Below are 12,540 nucleotides of genomic sequence, written 5' to 3' on the forward strand. Positions count from 1 at the left end.
TTTATTTCTCAACCGAGAGATGGCCATATTATCAACCCTTGGCGACAAAATTATCGCCACTTTATCGGCAGCAAACTGCCGCTAAAGTGGCCATAATAGGTTTGATAATATGCTCTATGGAATTCCAGTCGAAGCTCATGTTAGATATGAAGGACATCTGACATGAGCTTCGATTGGAATTCTATAGAGCATATTATCAAACCCATTAGCGACACTTTCCTGCCGATAAAGTGGCAATAATTTTTGTCGCCCAGGCTTGATATTATTGCCCAGAGTGCGTAGTGTACAGCAGCTTCTCTATAAAATGTATAATTACCTCGGAGCAGTGACAACAGATAGGTTACAATAGTCTGACAAACAGATCATCAACCTTATTACGCCACTTTTGAGTAACTTTTAACATGGGTAAAGTGATGCAAAGAGCTAGGAAATCTACGTCTGGTTCAACAAAAAATCTCAACTCCAGACTCTGTGACACAGTTTTAATGTTGTTTTCTCTCTCACTCTCTGTGACATCATTTCTCTATCTCTCTTAAACTTAGACACTGCTGTCTGCTTGGACGTCTAGAAGATCAGCCCACCTGAAGTTGTCCATCCCAGTGGCTGCAATGTTTGGCCGCAAGCTTTTTACAACGGTAAGCACAGAGGCCTAGATCTCCAAATCCTTCATAGGAATGCATTAGAAATAAGTCGCCATTACGGGCGTCAGTAACGCAGTAGGCACTTCCATATAGACACCACTTGAACGCGACACTATAACAGAACAGGAATATACCAGTCACCCTGAACACGTAAAACTGTAGAGTTACCACAACTTATAATGCTTCAGCTCATTTACTCACATCTACATAATTCTAATCTCTAATTTTTGTTTTTCTTTCGCAGATTACCAATCGGACACTTTTTGGAATCCATTTCACAATTTCTTTATAACATTGTTTAACTTATTTTGCCAGTTCTAATATAGTTATAATTGAGTTTCGTTTATATTTATTGTTTAATAAAAGTTAATAAAAAAAAACTACATACTTCTTTTATTTTGTGGGGAGGGGTTTGACGGTCCACAATAAAACTAAACTTGAAATACTATAGTAAAATATTCAAGACTACGATTGAAAACTACTGAATTCTAAATAACTGATATAATAAATACAACTGTGAAAAACTACTAAAATGGCGGTGGACGGAGTACATAATCAACGTTTGGCGCCTCGGCACTACCTTTCAAATAAATATATAAAAAATATGACAATTAATACTGTACAAAAGTACAGCACCGGATGAATCACACGAACCGGGAAAACAAAGCAACAGATTTACTAAGTGAAATAAAGAAAGGTTTGCTTGTTGAACTTGAAGAAAAAAAGTGAACTTCGAAACGACGCTGATCATGCGAAGAGAGTACACCTTCTACACCAAAAAAAGGAAAGCTTTACATACAAAAGGCGATACATTATCGCCGCTTTTATCGACAGGAAACTGCCCATAAAGCGGCGATAATGTGCTTGATAATAGGCCCTTGTAACTTCCCATAGCAGCCCACGTTCTGATCCTAACCTAGGCTGCTATGGTTATTCACAAGTACATATTATCAAGCCCATTATCTCTGCTTTATCGACAGTTTCCTGCCAATAAATGTGACGATAATGTATCGCCTTTTGTTGATAATATGGACCATTGCTCTTTTTTTTTATCAGTAAACTTAGGTCCATATTATCAAGGACGGGTGTTAAAATTATTGCTGTTTTATTGTCAAGAAACTGCTGATAAAACGGCGATAAGTAGCTTCATCATACGACATTGTTATTTCCCATAGAACCCCATGATAGCACCAGAACATAGGCTTCTATGGGACTTAACAAGGACGTATTATCAAGCCCACCCTCCCAACATTAATAAAAAACTCCAGACAATGCAGATACCCAGAGCTGGAAGGTCATTTTACGTATCAGTGGCCCAGAAATGTGGCGTTCCCCGCGACATGTACGGGGAGAGAGAGAGAGAGAGCTCAAAACATTTCGTTTTTTTTAAAAGACTCGAGGGGTGCCGCTCCCCGAGACTGCAGAGACTCGGAGTAGGACCGTAACCCCCCCGCATTCTTCAAAATAAAACCAGAGGAGTCCCGTTCCCCAGTGCTCGGGGCACCTTACAAGCCCCCATTATGCAGAAATATTGCCCCCGTAATTTACCCCCCGGGACCTAATGAATCAAACGGACTTCTACTTTTTTTCACCTTTTCCACTGCGTACAAGTACTGCACGAGTACCCCGCCATTTCTTTATTTTTTTTAAATAAAAATTGACCCTAAAGATCCATGTACCACCCCCTGACCAAGACTATAGGCTCAGAATGTTTCTACCCTGCCCCCATTTCTCAACTTTGTTTTACTGTTTTCTTGTGACTCTGCTCTTCCGACAAACAACATGGCTGCCAATACTTCCTGGTTTGGAGTATTGACAGCCAATCAGCATGCAGCTCCTGCTCGTAATTGTAGTTATTTACATACGCGTACGCCACAATTTTTCTTTAAAAAAATAAAATAAAAAATAGAGCCTAAACATCCATATACGACCCCCTAAGCAATGCTAGAGGGTCAGAATATCTCTAACCTACCCCCTTCCCTTATTTCTCAACTTTGTTTTACTGTTTTCGTGTGACTCGGTTCTAGCGAGGCACAAGATGGCCGCCAACACTTCCTGGTTTCCAGTGTTGACAGACAGTTCACAGCCAATCAGCATGCAGCTCGTAATTGAACAGATTTCAGTACACGTACTGAACTCCGACTCTAGATCTCGCTATGATTTTACTTGCAATTTTCTCAGAAACTACTGAACGGATTTACACCATTTAACAAAAAGCACAATCTGCGAACAGAACTCTACCTCTTTGCCAAATTTTGTGTAATTGGCTAAAGGTCCCTATGGAAAATTGCTAGGGAAAACACGTTTTGGGACCCCCTTTTTTCTCAGCCCCCGCTTGACGAATCACCCCCAAACTTTCAGGGAAGGAGCGGAAGGGATAAGGCCGTTTTCTTGGAGAAATTCGCAAAGATTCGTTCACCGACGCCAAAGTTATTCCAAATAGAATGTTGTGGATTTCCTATGGAAATATTTCACTCATACAAAACCATTGAAATTCCAGATTGCAGATTGCTATGTATATAATACTTATTTAAATATCAAACCAAACCACATTCACTGGATGATGTCATTAGTGATGTCATTTGAGATGTCATCAGTGATTCACTGACCATGTCATGAATGATGTACTATGTGACATCATCAGCCGTGGATTACAGGCGCACAATTTATAGTTAGTACAACTAACTATAACTGATGTATTCCAATGGTTTTGTATGAGTGAAATGTCCAGCTAAGCTATGGTTTTTCTGTGAATATCTAAGGTTTTTTAAATGCTAATTCCTAACTATAACATGTCTGAAACCTATGGTTGTTTAATGAATTTCAAAGGTTTTGTAAATGAAAATTTTTAAATGTATTAACTGTTATATATAGATTTTTTTAATACTGATTTACTTCATTTTATTAAACTATTTATTTGTAGACATTTTTTTAATTATATTATGATTACATTATACATAACATTAAAAAATATACTTTCTCTGAATGAATTACTTTAGTTTAAATACTTTTCAAATAGGCATTAGACTTTTAAGTACAGTCGTTACAGTTATTGGGCAACACATTTCCAAACACAATGCAACATTGAGCTCAATGGGGATGTCTAGTTAAATGCAATTAGTTACTTTATGGATTACTTGTCTAACCACAGGACTGGATCCTAGATTCAGTCCTGGGACATCTCCTGTAAACAGTTGAGTAAAAGCGTTTTGGTTACAGGAGTGATTTTTAATGAATTTTATTGTATTTTAAAACTTGACACTCAAAAACTATTTCACATCGAAAAACCAATGTTATCCTATGGAAGGAAATTCACTTAGCAGGTAAGTAGTGTTATCGTTACTTTTCCTTACTCAGTGGTGGATCCTGAATTCAACACTTGTTCATCTCCTGTAAACAGTTGAATGAATGCTTTTAAGTCATACAGGCATTTTTTAAGGAATATTTGTAGCTTGGGAAAATCGACACTTAGAAACTTTTCTGGTGAAACCACACAATGGATTCCATGGAAGGAAATATAACTTACTGGTAAGTACGGTTAGAATTGCATTTCAGGGTCAGTGCTGGGCTAAAAGATGCAGCACTGTGGTCTCTCCTGATAACAGGTGAGTAAATCGGAATTCGTAGTTTGGCTGATTTTGGAGGAATATTTTAAAGTTCCAAAACTCCAAACTTAAAAGAATTTCCAAGTGAAACCAGTCAATGTAAGCCTATGGAAGGAAATTCAAGATACTGCTAAGTACCTTTAGAATTACTTTTTTGGATCAGTACTGGACTCAAAGATACAGCACTGAGATCTCAACTGATAAAAGGTGAGTAAATCAGAATTCGTAGTTCGGCTGATTTTACTTTGGTCCACTATATATTGAGTCACTTTCCTACACCATCCCCTCCATTCACCGCTGTGCAGAAAGAGGCAAGATAAGTGCAGAAAGAAGCAACAGAGGTACAGAAGAAGGCAAGAGAGTTGCAGAAAAAGGCAAAAGAAGTACAGAAAGAGGGAACAGAGGTGCAGACAGATACAAGAGAGGTACAGAACCAGGTCAAAGGGATGCAGAAAGAGGCTAGAGGGGTGCAGAAATGTGGAAGAGAGGTGCAGAAAGAAAAAGAGCAGTTCAAGAGAACCAACAGAGGTACAAAAAGAGGTAAGTGAGGTACAGAAGGAGGCAAGAGAACTGAAGAAAGAGGCAAGAGAGCTGCAGAAATAGGCAAAAGAGGTACAGAAAGCGGGAACAGGTGGCCAGACTGAGGCAAGAGAGGTGCTGAAAGAGGGAAGAGGGATACAGAAAAAGGCAAGAGGGGTGACAAAATATGGAACAGAGGTGCAAGAAGAAGCCAGAGCAGTGCAGAAGGAACCAACAGAGGTGCATTAAGAGGCAAGAGGGGTACAGAAGGAGGCAAGTGAAGTGCAGAACAAAGCAAAAGAGGTACAGAAAGAACCAACAGAGGTATAAAAGAGGCAAGAGCGTTGCAAAAAGGGGTAGGAGAGGTGTACAAACAGGCACGAGGGGTACAGAAAGAGACAAGACAGGTGAAGAAAGAAGGAACAGAGGTACAGAAAGAGGCAAGAGTGGTGCAGAAAGAGGGAAGAGGGATGTAGAAATAGGCAAGAGAGTTGCACAAAGAGGAAAGAGGGGTGCAGAAACAGGCAAAAGGGATGCATAAAGAAGCAAGTGAGGTGGAGAAATAGGTAAGAGAGTTATAGAAAGAGGCAAGTAAAGTACAGAAGGAGGCAATAGAACTGCAGAAAGAGGCAATAGAGGTACAGAAAGAGGCAAGTGAGGTACAGAAAGAAGCAACAGAAGTGCAGAAAAGGGGAAGAGGGGTAGAGAGATAGCCAAGAGGGGTGCAGAAAGAAGCAAGACAGTTCCAGAAAGAAACAAAAGAAGTACACGAAGAAGGAATAGAGGTGCAGAAAGAGGCAAAAGGAGTGCAGAAAGACATAAGAGGGGTACAGAAAGAAGCAAAGGAGGTGAAGAAAGAGGCAACAGACGTGCAGGAAGAGGGAAGAGAGGTGCAAAAAGTACCAGAGATTTGCAGAATGAGGTCAAGAGAAGTGCAGAAAAAGAAATAAACATGCAGAAAGAAGCAACAGAAATGCATAAAGAGACAAGAAAGGCAGAGAGGGAAGCAAGAGTGTCTTGCACACCTTAAGTACCAATTTTACACCCACATTTAGCAGTAAGTAACAGGTGACCATTCTAGGTTTGCAAAGGGCCTTCCACCACACTGTAACACTTGTTGCTACCTTTTTGGTAACGTTTGAGCCAATGAGGTAGAAACAAGGCTTTTTTTGTTCAAATCTGCAGATTAGGGTGCAGATGATGAATTATATGGCTAATGCAGAAAATGTATAATTGTGCGAAAGTCGGTGCAGCCAAGCAGTCAATTAATTCCAGTGGCCTTGCTCATACCTCTAACTAGGTCCACAAGTGCTCCTTCAAATCAAATCAAATCATAAACATTTATTGAGCGTGCATATCACTCAGGAGTCTCATGGCACTGGTGGATGTCTCTGAAAGGATAAGACTTCATATGCAGCTAGAGGTCGAACAGCCATGTCTTTAGATTCCTACAAAAATGATTGTGATCACCAATAGTGCGTAGGTATAAAGGTAATTGATTCCAGAAAGACGGAGCAAGGAAGGAGAAAGAACGCCTTACACCAGTAGCGGTGCGTATTCTGGGAGACACAGGGAGCGCTTGATTGCTGGATCTCAAGGTTCTACCAGGGAGATACCAGGTTAATTTTTTTGCCCGGAAAGCTGGGCCTTTTATGTACATGTTCCTATGCATCAAGCAAAGTACCTTAAAACGTATACGTTTTCGTACAGGCAGCCAGTGCAGAAGTTTCAAACTCGGAGCCGAAGGAGATCTTAAAGGAAGATCAAGGACTAATCTTGCTGCAGTATTCTGCAGAACCTGCAACTTGGATAGAAGATAGAAGATTTTCATTGGTGGAGGCCAATAGGGCATTCCCATAGTCCATACGGTTGATGATAAGACCCTGGACTAGGGGTTATCTTGCCTCCGATGGAATCCACTTAAAAATTTTACGCAGGCTACGCATAATTCCAAAAGAAGCGCCAAAGGTCTTATTGACATGGTCTTTCATTGATAGTTTATTGTCCAATTGGAAACCCAGATTTCTCACGGACTGGGTCGGAGTTGGACAGAGGCCAAGGCTAGAGGGCCACCAGTCTGGTGTCCAGTACTCATCCGCCTTGCCAAAAAGTAAAATCTCAGTTTTCCCACCATTCAACTGAAGGTGGTTAGTGCTCATCCACTTCTCAATTTGAGACATACAGTCTATGAAACGCAACTTCGTTTCAGATGGATCAGGACCAAGAGTGACCAAGATCCGAGTGTAGTCAGCATAAGAGACAACCTCAAAACCATATGATCGAATCACCTTGGCCAAAGGGGTCACATAAAGATTGAAAAGAGTTGGACCCAGAATAGAACCCTGTAGTACTCCCATCTTAACTGATCTACTACGAGAGTTTGTACACCCCACCTGTATTATCATAGCACGATCAGTTAAGTAGTTCTTGAGCCACTGAAGAGACTTTCCCCTGACACCAATCTCCCAGAGCCGGCGTTCTAAAATGCTATGGGAGATGGTGTAGAACGCTGCAGATAAGTCGAGCAGGCCAAGGATGGATGACTGCCCTTTATGTAATACCCATCTGATGTTATCAGCTACCTCCAACAAAGCTATTTTGGTGCTATATGCTGCCCGAACATCCGATTGAGAAGGGTCGAGCATTCCATGTCTCTCGAGGTGGGCAACAAGCTGTTTGTTTACCAAGAACTCGAGCATTTTACCGAAGTGGGGGAGGATAGTTACTAAGGAGTTTTGGGTCTGAGGTAGATTTCTTTAATATGGGCCTGACCCTGGCAATTTTCCAAGAAGTGGGAAACTTCGATTCAAACAAAGATTTAATAAATAAATCGGTAAGGCAATCAAGGAGCACTAGGGCCACCACAGGGAATTTTTTTTAAGACAAAGGGTCGGTAGGTGAACCCGTTTTTACTTTATTAAGGGCCTCAGTCACCTCAGCCGAGCAACACTGGGTGAATTCCTTCAATATATGAGGAGGATCGGAAGGACTTGACGGAAGGTTCCCTAAGTCATTACAGTCATCCAACACTGGGAAAGAGGCATGGATAGCCATAATCTTATCCTCAAAGAATTTTGAGAGGGAATTGATCCAGTCTTGTGAAGTAGAGAGTGGAAATTGAGCAGAAGGAGTAGAGAATTCTTTTTAAATTTGGTAGAGCTCCTTGTTAGAATTTGCAGCATTCTCAATATGATTAAGAAGAAATAATTTCCTTGTATGCCTAATATGTGTCATATACTTATGGTAAATGCCTTTATGTGTTACTTGATTGGTCAGATCCTTGGTTTTCCTCCATTTACGCTCAGCGGACCTGCAAGAAAGCTCCAGCAGCTTTAGTTGGTCAGTAAACCAAGGAGCAGCTCGAGTTCTAAAAGTGACTCTAGTAAGAGGAGCAATTATGTCCAGGGTGTTAGTTATATTTCTGTCTAGAGAAATTGCAGAAGAGTCGATGTTGTCAATAGGGCAGAATGGCGTTGGCCTAAAAGTGTCAGCAAAAAGAGGTAAAGTAACTTTACGCCAAGATCGCCTCCATACTACTTCCTTGCGAGGGACCGTATTAATTAAATGGTCCAGAATGGTAAATTTTAATAAGAAATGATCAGAACATAATAGTGGTAACGGAAACTCAACCATAATCTTAGTAGAATTTGACATAAATAAGTCAAGTGTATGACCAGCAATGTGCGTGTGGCCGGTTACCAGTTGGACTAATTCCAAAGAACTGACAATGACAATGACAGTGTCAATATCGGGTTGAAATTCGGCATGATAGTTAAAATCACCTAACAAAAGGAAAGCGTCAGAGGCTAAAACATGAGGAGCAATAATCTCCAGTAGTTTGTGTGGAAACTCTTTTTTAGGACCCAGAGGTCTGTATACTAATGCACCTCTCCATACTCCTCCTGACAAACCATCCATTGTAAAAACACACACTGCCATATTGCTTGTACTGATAGACTTTAAGGAAGTGATGTAAACAGCCGGAGTGGTGGCAATCAGTAGACCACCTCCTCTGTTCTTTTCCCTATCAACTCTTATTATTTTATGTTGCAGAGGAAACACAATGGCCACATCTGGAGAGGCATGCTGGTGCAACCAGGTTTCCGTAATAAAGCATATGTCTAGTGACTCAGAGTCAATAAGACTTCAGATTTCCACAGCATGTTTGGGAATAGAGCGAGCAATAAAATAGAGTGCCCTTAGTGATCTAAATTCTTTTGAATGGATAGATGTGCGAGAAGTTTCACAAACAGGCGGAAAAAGACAAGGAATGATATGATCCCCACAAGTTGCAGCAATAATTGAATCGACTGGATATTGAGACGAAGAAGGACTAAGGGCCAGATGTAGGTCACCCAATACCGGGCGGTAATAGCCGAAATTACCGAATTTTGGCCGTTACCGACCGGTATTTGGCATTTGGAATGTAAGTGGCATTCTTGTAGGATTCGATATTTTACCGAATCGGTATCTTAAGGAATCGGTAAATTACCGATTTCTTAACATACCGATTCTGTAAATAACCAAATCTGTAATGTAGAGGGCACTCAAGTGAGTGCATTCCTCAGTTAAGGATTCGTTATTTACCACCAACTAAAATGTGGTGGTAAATAAAGAAAACCTTTGAAAAAGCAATTTTTTGCTTTTACAACACTGCGATGTGGCAGACATACATGCCCTTAGGGCATGTATGTGTGCCACATGTGCAACCATGCACTATTCAGGGGTGTAATAGGGTGTCAATGTGACACCCTGCCACCCTTGTATGTGTTCCCCATTTACTGAATCAGTATTTAAAAAAGTCTGCATGCCCCGCACATAATTATTACAGCCCTGGGGAGGTGGCAGTCCCCAGGGCTGTGAGGGCCCCTCGGGCCCCTGCTGATGAACTACACATTGCCCCTGGGACCTGGCCCACCCGGGGGCTTATGAAAAGTGAAGAGCGGACTCCGGTTCTGGCTTAGGGAAGAGCTGGCTAGGCTGGACTGTTCCCATGAGGCACAGGGTCAAGGCTGATTGCATATAGCTGGGTGTGAACTGAGGTGGCGAAGTGAGATAAAGAATGATGATGGGTTCAGCCCAGATCTATGACTGGGTGTGAGTGGCTGAAAAGTTTCAGTGCTCCGTCCATCATCTCATTGTGTTTACTTTGTTCGCCCTGAGTTGGCAGGGTATTCCCAGACATGGGTTCCTTGCTCACTTTGCCACTGGATTCAAGCTAGCCTGGCTGATGAAGGGTATTACACAGAAACCGGTCCCACAGTGCTTGTTTCCGGTTCTGGGAAGACCTGGCTTGGCATCTCAGGCTGGACTGTTCCAATGAGGCACAGGGTCAAGACTGATTTGCATATAGGGGGGCTGAACTGAAATGGCGAAGTGAGCTGAAGAATGATGATGGATTCAACCCAGATCTGTGACTGGGGGTGAGTGACTTATGTTTGCTTTGAAAAGGGAACTCTCTCAAGCTTTGAATGATTTTTATTTTCAGTTTACATTTAGTTGAATTTCTTTTACATTCATAATTTGTTAGAGCATCATTTAGATGTTCCCTAGTTGGAGGCTAATTGTTTTTCACCTCATTGTACTTTCATTGGTTGTGCTGATAGCGAAAGGGTCATGGAGTTTTCTCCTAAAGACCTTTGGGATATTAGAGCTATACATATGTATGTTTTAATGGGGGGAAAAATTAGCATAAACGGGTACTTCCTATGAGGCTGGTCTATAGAATTCGAGTTTTAGGAGGTGAAAATAGCATTCTAGAATGTAAATCTGCTCAATAATTTAGTAAATATGAAAATTATGTTAATTTATTTAGGTAAACTGAACATTAACCTTGAATTTCTATTAGTGAGCAAACATTGGCATAGCCAATAAGGGTAGGAAAGTAGGATCTGCTTCTTATGGTTACCCCCACTTTTGTTCTTGATGTGACACTGTTTTGACTAGTCTGACTGGGATCCTGCTAATCAGAACCCCAGTCTGTCTGCTTTCTCCCTAAACTGTTGTGTTAGTACCTAGGTACAATTCCAGATTGGAAAATGGGGTACCCTTTTCAGTCCCTAATATATGGTATCCATGTACCCATGGCATAGGTACCCCAGAGGTTTCCCATGGGCTGCAGCATGTATTATGCCACCCATGAGAGACCATTCAAAATGGAACTATAGGCCTGCAATTGCAAACTGTGTAAATTGGTGCATGCACCACTTACGAAAGATATAGGTTTACTATATATAGGGGTCGCTGCACTAAAATCCTATAAGTCACCCTTCTAGAAGGCCTTTACAATCCTGAGGGCAGGGTGCTTGGGTCTAAGTGAGAGGGTGCCCTTGCATGAGCTGAACACCCCTGCAGCCTACGGAGTCCATTCTACCGGGTTGTCAGTGAAGCAGCCATATACTATATAGAGGGGCATTGAGTGACGGCACGATGATCATCTCGAAAATGGCTGCAACTAATTCTATTGTGTTTGGTGTCAAGCATGTTGGAATCATACCCCCACACTGTTAATGGTGTGGGAGGTATGATTGCACCCACCAGGAAAGCCCTCCGTTAGGCTCTCATTCTTGCCGATACCAGCCTTCTAGTCCCGGACAGCACGAAATGGTTGCTGCTGACCAGAGACACATTTCTGCCCTCCTGCCACTGAGCCAAGCATGTGCAGGGGAAGGCAGAACAATAAGCATCCAGTCACAAGGAGGTCTGACCATCTCCCAGACAGGATTTAGTGTATTAGGGCTGGGTGGATGCGCTTGCCAGCGCCTGGAAGTCTGCATGAGGGGCCCATTTGGTGTCCCCGTGCATAGTCCAGTTCAAACCAGTCCTGGGAGCTGTTGGCTCCCGCTCTGGACAAAGGACATGGGAGTAACCTCCCCCCTGTCCAGACCTTCCCCTTGGAGGGTCCCCTGAATCTTCCCAACCCTTTCCGTAGGGTATTTAAGGGCTTATCTAGATGTAGGTTCCTAGATTAATCGTGGACAAGATTCAGAACTGATACCACTGCACTTCTACCGTCTAGGCACTCTGGACTTCGCTGAACTTTGTTTGGGTCAATATGCTTGCTAATCGCAGGGAGAAAAGTATTTAATAAAGAACCAATAGCAAGCTTTCAATTAGGTATGGAGTTAAAACATTCTAGGCCTCATAACGTGAAGTGTAACCACACAGAAAACCATTAATAACAACTGACTGAAACAATACCTGATTTTTTATTTATTTTTTATACCTATGCATATTCACCAAAATCATACACAGATATAATATATACATAAAACAAAAAGATAATTTCTATTGATGCATTCAATAATTGTATCTTTCTGGCAAAATTGATGAAGGCTAGCGGTAGATGACAAATACGCGCGTTCCTGCACTTCTGCCTTCGTCAGGAAACCGTCTGTAGCGAACACAATTCCAATATTAAATGAAAATGGGCAACTAGGATGGAAGCCCCAAACTGCAAAAGCAATTAAGGCTCATAGTGATAATACAATTTTATAGTCACAAAAGGTCTTGCAGGGCAATGAATTAGACCATAGGTGGCACAATTATATGACTCTGGGTGGAATACCGTAGCCCCAGAATGATCGGTTTATTAGAGAAGATCCATGTTGTTGCTACCAGTAGTTAAAGATGAAATTCTTACTAGGTAGAATCCGTGAAGGACAAAATTCTTACTAGAGAGGATACCTGTTGCCGCTACTAGTGGTTTAATGCTTAAGTTTTGGCGTATAAAGTTGATATTTCTATGTTAAGGGTAGACTCCTGTTCAAAGATAG

Source organism: Lissotriton vulgaris, chromosome 11, assembly GCF_964263255.1.
Source record: "Lissotriton vulgaris chromosome 11, aLisVul1.2, whole genome shotgun sequence".
Lineage (NCBI taxonomy): Eukaryota > Metazoa > Chordata > Amphibia > Caudata > Salamandridae > Lissotriton > Lissotriton vulgaris.